The sequence below is a fragment of the Schistocerca cancellata genome, chromosome 5 (genome assembly GCF_023864275.1).
Source record: "Schistocerca cancellata isolate TAMUIC-IGC-003103 chromosome 5, iqSchCanc2.1, whole genome shotgun sequence".
Classification (NCBI taxonomy): Eukaryota; Metazoa; Arthropoda; class Insecta; order Orthoptera; family Acrididae; genus Schistocerca; species Schistocerca cancellata.
The window spans coordinates 768,694,500-768,707,232 of record NC_064630.1 but is presented as its reverse complement, the minus strand read 5'-3'; the positions used below and the strand labels follow the sequence as shown (position 1 = coordinate 768,707,232).

The window sequence follows — 12,733 nt, the reverse complement described above, 5'->3', positions numbered from 1 at the left end:
AATGATTGCTTCTAAAACATTTGGATTTAGAGTAACGGCTGAAGGCTTTACTTAAGTAAAATTACAATATCTTCTCGGTTAAAGGCCAAAATAAAATTTCAGATCAGCTAAGGAAATTCTTTAAAAACCAAGCGTTTCCAAATTTCTGCTAAGGGCCATATTCAGGAAAATTCAAGTTAATTCTTCGATGAAAGCCCAATTAAAAAAATATCTTTACACAATAAAAGAGCGACTTTAAAGATAAGTATATATCTGAAGACAGTAAGTGTTCTCGAAATAACAGAATACTGTTGATGACCGTGCAGATTTTCCCTGGAATAAATGATGACTAACTGAAACCCTTAGCTGCCGACAGGTGTTGTTGATATGCTTCGCTGTGGACAGTTGAAACTGTGTGCCCCGACCGGGCAATAAACTACAGTACATATGTAGAATTGTGGACAGTTGGAAATGTGAGTCTCACGGGACGCGTGCAAGGGATAAGTCCCTTCAGTCGCGCTATTCATCTGTGTCCACGGTGTCTCAGATGGATAGAGCGTATGCCATGTAATCAAGAGATCCCGCGTTCGAGTCCCGGTCGGGGCACACATTTTCAACTGTCCACATCGAGGAATATCAACAACACCTGTCGGCAGCTGAGGGTTTCAGTTAATCATCAGTTATCCCAGGGAAAAGCTGCACGGTCATCAACAGTATTCTGTTATTTCGAGAACAGTTACTGTCTTCACATATATAGTTAAAGGCAACCCAGCCATTGACCTTCGTCTGTGCGAATGCGAACAGGTTGCCCAAACTCTTACGGGTATCGCCAAAGCGTGCGCCAGTAATGAGTGGATGGGCAAATGTCAATAAGCTACATTACATATGTAGAGTTGTGGACAGTTGGAAATGTCTCACGGGAAGCGTGCAAGGGAAAAGTCCCTGCAGTCGCGCTATTCATCTGTGTCCTCGGTGGCTCAGATGGATAGAGCGTCTGCCATGTAAGCAGGAGATCCCGGGTTCGAGTCCCGGTCGGGGCACACATTTTCACTTGTCTACATCGAGGTATATCGACAACACCTGTCGGCAGTTGAGGGTTTCAATTAATCATCAGTTATTTAAAGATAAGCCTTTACACAGTACAACAGAAAAATATCTTAAGAAAACCGGAAGTATCTTGTCGGCTGAAGGCCCAGGCAATTACCCAAGAATAATTAAAGACAACTTCAGATAATCATTTACAGAACACGGCTGAAGGTCGTTTCAGGAATTCATAATAACTAACGAGAAACCTTACAGACAAGGATTTACTTATTAAAGCTACAGATTCTGAAACAAACGCGGCTGAAGGCCTAAATACAGAGCAACAAGGATTTTAGATGTAACACGGATGAAGGCCTAGTCTTAAAGTTGTTATGAAGTTCGGCTGAAGGACATCCACTAAACATAAAACAGACAATATTAATACACGGCTGAAGGCCTGGCACAGTACCGGCAACAAAATAAAATGACAATCACAAACAACAAACAGTGGTGCTCAGAAGTGTGTTCCAAGGGTCAGCATGGGGGAGGGAAATCTAACAACAGTTTAGGTGAGACAGGCAGTCAGGTGTAACACTAAACAATCGGGTGGCAACATGACCTATGGACGGCTGAAGAACCAACCAACAGCCTAATCAATTCTCTTCTACCCGACACACTCCCTGCTCTGTTTCAACCTACCGACTGACTACTCCAGTACGCTGACAGCATTCACCTGCTCAGTGGAAATCACACAAGCTTCTCACGGTTCCGCGTAAATACACTTGCACAAGAACGCGAACAACCGTTAAAGCAATCGCTGTGGAACAACAAGGACTGTCGGCACAGACAGTTTCCATAAGTATATATGACGGTAGTATCTGTTCCCGAAAGAACAGTTACCGTGGATGACCATGCAGCTTTGCTAGAAATGAAATGATAATTAAATGGACACCCTAGATGCAAACAGGCGTTGATGTACTTCATTGGGGACATGTTGAAAATGTGTGCCCCGACCGGGACTCGAACCCTCATCTATTAGGCGCACTACGAATGTAGTGGTGTGGACATGTTGGGAATGTGGAGCTCACGGGGAGCGTGCAAGGGATAAGTCCCTGCAGACGCACTATCCTCTGTGCCCGCGGTGGCTCAGATGGATAGAGCGTCTGCCATGTAAGCAGGAGATCCCGGGTTCGAGTCCCGGTCGGGGCACACATTTTCAACATGTCCCCAATGAAGTGCATCAACGCCTGTTTGCAGCTAGGGTGTCCATTTAATTATCATTTAGTTTCCATAAGTGGTTGGCGACCAAATACACGTCTTCCGATGAGAAGAACGACCGAACGACCAACCCCGGTCGTTCCCACTCAGGTTACGTTTTTCGGCAACGGTCGGGCGAGTCTTGGCTCTCCGAAGCTGACTGCTGCTGCAACCCGACTCAACTCCATGTCCGTTCGGTATTCGGAGACACGGCGACACGGGCACACTGGCTTTGTCCCATCCATGCAGAGGTAAGTCTTGCCCAATGGCCACGACATTTCTGCGCAAGGAATGAACCGACCCACGTCCTGCACGACGACCAAGTGATGAAGCCCAGAAACGGTCAAAAGACCCAATACACATCGGGCGATGACACGACCAACCGAACGACCAACCAACGGTCGTCCCTCTCCAATCTCCTTCCGTCGGACAGTTGATGTGTGTGTCTCCAGCGGTCGGCGAGCACTGGCTGTCCGCACCCCACTGGCGCTCCGTCGCCGATTCACTGCTGCTGCGTCCCGACTTCAACGCTGCTGCGCCCCGACTGAGCTCCCAACTGAACTCCAGACAGACGACGACCCGGAAATACTAGCGGTAGCTCCAGAGATGGTACGACAGTGCATTTACGGATAAGCGCTGCTGCTGCCACTGACGGGCAAGCAAACCAGCAACCTACTGATTCCAGTAAATCGAATTAAAGAAAAAACGAGGCGACAGAACCACAAAAACAAGATGACGAGCAATAAACGGTATGAGCGCGAGCCGCGTACGGCTCGTGGAGTATACGCATTGATAACATTTACAGATCAGTAGCTCAAGCGGTTCTAAGGTAGTGAGCATGGACCGATGCTGAAACACCCATATTAGTATGCAGTTCACCATCCTCGGGCAGCAACGCAAACTCTGGCATGCAGTCGGTCATAAAGGGACGAATGGTAACTTGGGCCACGTTATACTTCACCAGGACGAGCTGCTGACGTAGCACTGTAAGACGAGTCACAAGAGTCATTTGTCGTCCCTTCAGGTACCACACGTGCCCGGTTGGAGACATGTTCGGCGATCGTGTTGCCAAAGGAAGCTGCTGTGCGCGTTGCACACCACGTTTAGATTTAAGGTAAACGTGCTGGTGAGCATTACCCTACTGTAACAGAACATCTCCTTCCTGTTGTAAGAACGGCAGAGGAACTGGTGCAACTACATCGAAGTGCTAAAGGAACTGGATAGGCATGCGTATTCAAATACAAGGGCATCGGAAATGGCAGAATACTGCGCAGCGGGCGGCAACGCCTATACGAGGTGCATTCAAGTTCTAAGGCCTCCGATTTTTTTTCTCCAGACTGGAAAGAGATAGAAACATGCGCATTGTTTTAAAATGAGGCCGCGTTCATTGCCAATACGTCCCAGAGATGGCAGCACCGTACGGCAGATGGAATTTTACCGCCAGCGGCGAGAATGAGAACTGTATAAATACTTAAAATGGCGACGTTTTCCTTACTTGAACAGCGTGCAATCATTCGTTTTCTGAATTTGCATGGTGTGAAACCAATTGAAATTCATCGACAGTTGAAGGAGACATGTGGTGATGGAGTTATGGATGTGTCGAAAGTGCGTTCGTGGGTGCGACAGTTTAATGAAGGCAGAAGATCGTGTGACAACAAACCGAAACAACCTCGGGCTCGCACAAGCCGGTCTTACGTCATGATCGAGAAAGTGGAGGGAATTGTTATGGGGGATTGCCGAATGACTGTTGAACAGATCGCCTCCAGAGTTGGCATTTCTGTGGGTTCTGTGCACACAATGCTGCATGACGACCTGAAAATGCGAAAAGTGTGATCCAGGTGGGTGCCACGAATGCTGACGGTCGACCACATGGCTGCCCGTGTGGCATGTTGCCAAGCAATGTTGACGTGCAACGACAGCATGAATGGGACTTTCTTTTCGTCGGATGTGACAATGGATGAGACGTGGATGCCATTTTTCAATCCAGAAACAAAGCGCCAGTCAGCTCAATGGAAGCACACAGATTCACCGCCACCAAAAAAATTTCGGGTAACCGCCAGTGCTGAAAAAATGATGGCGTCCATGTTCTGGGACAGCGAGGGCGTAATCCTTACCCATTGCGTTCCAAAGGGCACTACGGTAACAGGTGCATCCTACGAAAATGTTTTGAAGAACAAATTCCTTCCTGCACTGCAACAAAAACGTGCGGGAAGGGTTGCGTGTGTGCTGTTTCACCAAGGCAAAGCACCCACACATCGAGCTAACGTTACGCAACAGTTTCTCCGTTATAACAACTTTGAAGTGATTCCTCTTGCTCCCTACTCACCTGACCTGGCTCCTAGTGACTTTTGGCTTTTTCCAACAATGAAAGACACTCTCCATGGCCGCACATTCACCAGCCATCCTGTTATTGCCTCAGCGATTTTCCAGTGGTCAAAACAGACTCCTAAAGAAGCCGTCACCGCTGCCATGGAATCATGGCGTCAATGTAGTGAAAAATGTGTACGTCTGCAGGGCGATTACGTCGAGAAGTAACGCCAGTTTCATCGATTTCGTGTGAGTAGTTAATTAGAAAAAATATCGGAGGCCTTAGAACTTGAATGCACCTCGTATAAGACGACAAGTGTCTGGCGTAGTTGTTAGATCGGTTACTGCTACTACCATGGCAAGTCATCAAGATTTAAGAGAGTTTAAACTTGGTGACGAAGCATCTCTGGGGTAGCGATGAAGGGATTTTTCCATTCGATCATTTCACGAAAGTACCATAAAAATCAGGAATTCGGTAAAACATCAAATCTTCGACATCGCTGCAGCTGGAAAAGATCCTGCAAGAACAGGACAACCGAAGAGTGAAGAGAATCGTCCAACGTGGCAGAAAGTGCAGTCCTTCTCAATGCTGGGCCATCAACAACTGTCAGCGTGCGATGCATTTAACGAAACATCATCGCTATGCTTTCGGAGCCGAAGGCCAACTCGTGGTCCCTTGATGACTGCACGAGAGAAAGCTTTACGCCTCACCTGGGCCCGTCAACACCGACAGTGGACTGCTGATGACTGGAAACATTTTGCCTGGTCATACAAGTCCCGTTTCCAATTGTATCATGCGGATGGACGGGTACGGGTATGGAGGCAACCTCATGAATCCATGGACCCTGCATGTCAGAAGGGGACTATTCAAGCTGTTGGAGCCTCTGTAATGGTGTGGGGCGTGTGCAGTTGGAGTGATATGGAACCCCTGATACGTCTAGATACGACTCTGACAGGTGACACGTAATTCAGCATCCTGTCTGATCATCGGCATCTATTCATGTCCATTGTACATTTCGAAGGACTTGGGAAATTCCAGCAGGCCAATGCGACACCCCATATCCAGAATTGCTCCAGCAACATTCTTCTGAGTTTAAACACTTCCACTGGCCACCAAACTCACCAGATAAGAAGCATATCTGGGATGCCTTGCAACGTGCTGTTCAGAAGATATCTCCACCCCCTGGTACTCTTAAGGATTTATGGACAGCCCTGCAGCATTCATCGTGTCACTTCCCACCATCACTACTTCAGACGTTAGTCGAGTCCATGCCACTTCGTGTTGCGGCACTTCAGCGTGCTCGCGGGGGCATTACACGGTATTAGACAGATGTACCAGTTTCTTCCGCTCTTCGGTGTGTATTCTGTACTTGTCGACTGTGTGCTGTCACCGCCAGACACCACACTTGCTAGGTGGTAGCCTTTAAATCGGCCGCGGTCCGTTAGTATACGTCGGACCCGCGTGTCGCCACTATCAGTGATTGCAGACCGAGCGCCGCCACACGGCAGGTCTAGAGACACTTCCTAGCACTCGCCCCAGTTGTACAGCCGACTTTGCTAGCGATGGTTTACTGACAAAATACGCCCTCATTTGCCGAGACGATAGTTAGCATAGCCTTCAGCTACGTCATTTGCTACGACCTAGCAATGCGCCATTACCAGTTACTATTGATGCTGTAAAACATGTACCGTCAAGAGCGATGTTCACCAATTATGGATTAAAGTTAAGTATTCCAACAGATACGTACTATTTTTGCTAGTCTCAATTCCTTGTCATGTTCCAGACCTCACGGCAGCCTGCGTGAGCTTAAACGCGTGCCTTTCGGCTTCCTGTCATATTGTATTGGCTGTCTTGCCAATCCACAACAGATTGCTGGTCCGCATTCTCTCCAGAAGCACCAAATGTGAACGAGAGATATAACTCATACGGATCCCAGATCGTTTATCGAGCCAATGAGCTGTTCGTGTTAGTGTTCACCAGGTCTACGTCATACGATCGATTGACCATCATTTGCATGCAGACGACGGCAGACCATTCTACCCTCCAGGCGATTCTCTGACGGCATCAGTTGAACCGTGCACGTCGGTGCTATGACGTAAGTTGAAGACGGACTAGAGGTGTGTGTGCCACAGTCCCATTGCTAGTAAACTCAGCAGCTCGTGTGGGCACTTGTTGGGTCACATTTGCCCTTACGATACGACGGACTTGGTTGGCGTCTGTTCTTGTGCGCGTTCAGAACTTCGTTAACCTGTGTGAGAGTGCCCACGTGCATCGCTGCTCAGCTGATGACGTGGCAGGTCGCACTTGTGTACTAGTGCTCTGAAGCGACAGTCATGCCACTCTTTCAGACTCACTCAGTTGGCTGTGGGAAGCACGAGTGTCTCCGTGGCGTGATTTAGTGCTTGCTTCACACGTTTGCACCACTCTGAACCTGATGGCCATCGTCATTCTCTTCTTAAGCACTCTGGTGGTTATGCAGTAGTAGACAGACACAATTATAGCAACTAAAGGATGGCTTTGTGTTTAAACAGGTGACTATATGTTTTTACTTATAGGCAGTTTAAAATATCTAACTAGAGACTCCATATACTGGTTTGAACAAATTCGCCTTATGTAGAAAGACACTGAAAGAGCAGGCACAAAATATTAGTCACAGGAATAAATAAACCGCTGATAACTAGGTTAACAGAATATGCTCTTGGTTTTAGGTGTTGCAGCTAGATATCTCTTTGTGTTGCAAATGGAGTTACATGTAATTTAGAAGTAGTGAAGCGTTTGTTGGTAGGTACAAAGTGCAATAGAATGTTGCAGCTGTAAGGAATTAAGGAACGATTTGAAGTAATATGATTATTTCATAGCTTCTCACTCTTAGCGGTCAAATAGAATGTTAATACAGAATCTGTTAACTGAAGTAAATCTGAGTACTGTGTCTTCCGCTCTGGTGAGTGACGGATCGTTTTAACGTGCTGTATTTATAGCTTCAGGAATTAAATTACGAGTAAGTAACAAGATGCAGCCGCAATACCTTATGTATCTCCATAAGACGACGAATTTTTCGAGTGCATTATAATTAATAGCGAACACTATAATGCTTGGAAGAAGTACGGTGAGGTGAAAAAAAAACATGGGAAAGCGATATACACACAAGCAAATGGCGATAGTATCACGAACACAAGGTATAGAAGGACAGTGCATTGGCCAAGGTGTCCTTTGTACACAGTTGATTCATGTCAAAAGGTTCCCGACGTGATAATGGCCGCACGACGTGAATTAACAGACTCTGAACGTGGAATAATAATTGGTGGTAGAAGCACGGTGTACTCCATTTCGTAAATTGTACTGTAAGGGAGTTCAAAGAATACCAAATTTCAAGCATTACCTCTTACCACGGACAGCGCAGTGATCGACGGCTTTCACTTAATGACCGCCAGCAGCAGCGATTGTGTACAGTTGTCAGTGCTGATAGACGAGCAAACTGCGTGAAATAAGCGCAGAAATGGATGTGCGAAGTACGATGTACGACGATCGTGTCCGTCAGGACAGTGCCGAGATATTTGGCGTGAATGGGCTGAGGCTGCAGACGGCCGAGGTGAGTGCCTATGCTAAAAGTGCGTCTCTCCTGGGTTCCTGACCATATCGCTTGGACCCTAGACGACTGGAAAACCCTGGGCGGGTCAGATGACTCCCAGTTTTAGTTGGTACGAGCTGATGGTAGGGCTAGAGAGTGGCGCAGACCCCACGGAGCCATGGACCTAAGTCGTTAACAAAGCACTGTGTAAGTTGGCTCCATAGGAATGTGGGCTTTGTCTACATGGGACGGACTCGGTCCTCTTCTCCAGTTGAACCGAAAATTCACTGTAAATTGTGATGTTCGGCTACTTGGAGACGATTTGCAGCCATTCATGGACTTCATGTTGCCAAAAAAAACGATGGAATTTTTATGGATGACAATCCGCCTTGTCGCCTCCGCAATTGATCACGATTGGTTTGAAGCACATTCGGGAGAATCCGGAGGTTTGTTTAGCCACCCAGATCTCCCGACATGAATCCCATCGACCATTTATGGGACGTAATGGAGTGCTCGGTTCGTGCACAAAACCCTGGACATTTTCGCAGCTATGGACGGCTATAGAGAGAGCATGGATCAATATTTCTGCAGGGGCTTCCAACGGCTTGTTGAGTCCGTGTCGCGACAAGTTGCTGCACTATGCTGGGCAAATGGAGGTCCCACACGATATTAGGAGCTATCTGATGACTTTTTTACACTCCTGGAAATTGAAATAAGAACACCGTGAATTCATTGTCCCAGGAAGCGGAAACTTTATTGACACATTCCTGGGGTCAGATACATCACATGATCACACTGACAGAACCACAGGCACATAGACACAGGCAACAGAGCATGCACAATGTCGGCACTAGTACAGTGTATATCCACCTTTCGCAGCAATGCAGGCTGCTATTCTCCCATGGAGGCGATCGTAGAGATGCTGGATGTTGTCCTGTGGAACGGCTTGCCATGCCATTTCCACGTGGCACCTCAGTTGGACCAGCGTTCGTGCTGGACGTGCAGACCGCGTGAGACGACGCTTCATCCAGTCGCAAACATGCTCAATGGGGGACAGATCCGGAGATCTTGCTGGCCAGGGTAGTTGACTTACACCTTCTAGAGCACGTTGGGTGGCACGGGATACATGCGGACGTGCATTGTCCTGTTGGAACAGCAAGTTCCCTTGCCGGTCTAGGAATGGTAGAACGATGGGTTCGATGACAGTTTGCATGTACCGTGCACTATTCAGTGTCCCCTCGACGATCACCAGTGGTGTACGGCTAGTGTAGGAGATCGCTCCCCACACCATGATGCCGGGTGTTGGCCCTGTGTGCCTCGGTCGTATGCAGTCCTGATTGTGACGCTCACCTGCACGGCGCCAAACACGCATACGACCATCATTGGCACCAAGGCAGAAGCGACTCTCATCGCTGAAGACGACACGTCTCCATTCGTCCCTCCATTCACGCCTGTCGCGACACCACTGGAGGCGGGCTGCGCGATGTTGGGGCGTGAGCGGAAGACGGCCTAACGGTGTGCGGGACCGTAGCCCAGCTTCATGGAGAAGGTTGCGAATGGTCCTCGCCGATACCCCAGGAGCAACAGTGTCCCTAATTTGCTGGGAAGTAACGGTGCGGTCCCCTACGGCACTGCGTAGGATCCTACGGTCTTGACGTGCATCCGTGCGTCGCTGCGGTCCGGTCCCAGGTCGACGGGCACGTGCACCTTCCGCCGACCACTGGCGACAACATCGATGTACTGTGGAGACCTCACGCCCCACGTGTAGAGTAATTCGGCGGTACGTCCACCCGGCCTCCCGCATGCCCACTATACGCCCTCGCTCAAAGTCCGTCAACTGCACATACGGTTCACGTCCACGCTGTCGCGGCATGCTACCAGTGTTAAAGACTGCGATGGAGCTCCGTATGCCACGGCAAACTGGCTGACACTGACGGCGGCGGTGCACAAATGCTGCGCAGCTAGCGCCATTCGACGGCCAACACCGCGTTCCTGGTGTGTCCGCTGTGCCGTGCGTGTGATCATTGCTTGTACAGCCCTTTCGCAGTGTCCGGAGCAAGTATGGTGGGTCTGACACACCGGTGTCAATGTGTTCTTTTTTCCATTTCCAGGAGAGTAGCTGTTTTATAGCTATTGGATAGTTAACTTTAACAGTGGTCCCAAAGGAGCAGTTTGCGCAACATAAGGCGATTCTGTAGTTACGAAACAAAACCAGCGTCGGTATGAAATATAGTTGTAGTTACAAAAAAATGTGTTTGTAATGTGAATATTTCGATTAAGTCCCAGTGTAATTGAGTTCATATTTTAAACGCGGTCCACTGTGGTGTGACACTTTCAGAATTGTTGATGATGTTAGGTATTGATATTGTCCAAGGTGGTCTGGTGGAGCAGGTTTTGTATCTTGGCCTCAAAGATCATCCTACCTCATACTTCTCGATTTTTCAGTCTGGGGTCGCCTCAGAAGTGAAATATACACCCCTCCCATCGTCACATTTGAAGAACTAGAGCAGAGAACTATCGAACTTACGCGACTTTCCTTGGCTATTCGAAAGTATTCATGACTCAGTATGCAGAATTGTGTCCAAACGTGAGGGCGACCTGTGTAAAAATCTCCTTTAAAAGGTACGAGTGTGTACCATGTACCGCCTAAAGTGGCCGGCCGCGGTGGTCTAGCGGTTCTGGCGCTGCAGTCCGGAACCGCGGGACTGCTACGGTCGCAGGTTCGAATCCTGCCTCGGGCATGGGTGTGTGTGATGTCCTTAGGTTAGTTAGGTTTAAGTAGTTGTAAGTTCTAGGGGACTTATGACCTAAGATGTTGAGTCCCATAGTGTTCAGAGCCAGCCAGCCTAAAGTGACGAAGTAGTATTTCTTGTTAAGGTAGGCCATTGGTAATATTTCAGCACGATTATGTGGTGAGAGATCGATACATTTCTCTTGACTTGGTCAGTATTTCATACTGAACTCAATGACCGCTCGTTAGCACACGTTAGCACTTAAGAGAAAGTGGAGAACTAGTGCGCTCTTGGGCAAAAATTATTGTTTTGACACGTTCATAAGACGTAGACTAAAATCAAGTGTATGTTAGACTTCTGTAGTACATCTAGCTTCATAATAGTACACGTTAAATCGAAAAAATACGGTACAGTGAAGTTTAACTGCAAACATCTCAAAAAGTGCGGCTACGCACGATTACCCACTCCATGGGGTAGTTGGAGAATTGTTCGATTCAGCAGGGATGGTTGGTTGGTCGGTTGACTTGTGGGGACTAAACAGCGAGGTCATCGGTCACATCGAATTACGGAAGACTGGGGAAAGAAGCGGCCATACTCTTTCAAAGGAATCCCACCGTCATTTTCCTGAAGCGATTTAGGGAAATCACGGAGAACCTAAATCAGGATGACCGGATGTGAGTTTGAACCGTCGTCCTCCCCAATGCGAGTCAAGAGTGCTGACCATTGCGCCACATCGCTCGGTCAGAAGGGACGCTAATGTTTAACCCTTAACTGCCCGATTTCTTCTAAATAGGTAATTTAAATTTATTTTCAATTTTTTGACTTCTTGTGCTTCTACGTAGTAGTATTATTTGACTCTTCTCTGTCTTAGTTTGTCTGTAACGTAACGTGTCCATATGGACACGCTGGGCACTCAGATGCATATTTGGAATATTTTCTGTGATAATGAAATACATTTGAAGATATGTTTTATTAATCAGATTTTTAATAAAAGTAAGCCAAAATTGGAACAAAATCATTCTTACAAACCAATTTATAACATCATACACAAAATAATTCACAATTATTTGATTCTTCTCTGTCTTAGTTTGTCTGTAACATAACGTGTCCATATGGACACGCTGGGCACTCAGATGCATATTTGACATATTTTCTGTGATAATGAAATACATTTGAAGATATGTTTTATTAATCAGATTTTTAATAAAAGTAAGCCAAAATTGGAACAAAATCATTCTTACAAACCAATTTATAACACCATACACAAAATAATTCACAATTATTTGATTCTTCTCTGTCTTAGTTTGTCTGTAACATAACGTGTCCATATGGACACGCTGGGCACTCAGATGCATATTTGACATATTTTCTGTGATAATGAAATACATTTGAAGATATGTTTTATTAATCAGATTTTTAATAAAAGTAAGCCAAAATTGGAACAAAATCATTCTTACAAACCAATTTATAACACCATACACAAAATAATTCACAATTATTTGATTCTTCTCTGTCTTAGTTTGTCTGTAACATAACGTGTCCATATGGACACGCTGGGCACTCAGATGCATATTTGACATATTTTCTGTGATAATGAAATACATTTGAAGATATGTTTTATAATCAGATTTTTAATAAAAGTAGGCCAAAATTGGAACAAAATCATTCTTACAAACCGATTTATAACACCATACACAAAATAATTCACAATCATTTGTTTTACTGACTTTCATGGTACACTTCAAAGCATTCTAGACACAGTACTACATCACATTTCCCACATTTTGAGCGAACAGCTGATGATTTCTGTTTGCAGTACAAACCTACACATCTTCTCTTCTTCTCAGTTTTCTTGATATAGTGCTT

General features: G+C 46.6%; 2 non-coding genes across 2 annotated transcripts; both read left to right on the top strand.

Annotated features, from left to right (window-relative positions):
* The first annotated feature begins 945 nt into the window (after positions 1 to 945).
* Trnat-ugu (transfer RNA threonine (anticodon UGU)) lies at positions 946 to 1,019 on the top strand. The gene has a single exon. It is a non-coding gene; the product is annotated as a tRNA-Thr (tRNA).
* Positions 1,020 to 2,136: 1,117 nt separating this feature from the next.
* Trnat-ugu (transfer RNA threonine (anticodon UGU)) lies at positions 2,137 to 2,211 on the top strand. The gene has a single exon. It is a non-coding gene; the product is annotated as a tRNA-Thr (tRNA).
* Positions 2,212 to 12,733: the final 10,522 nt, after the last annotated feature.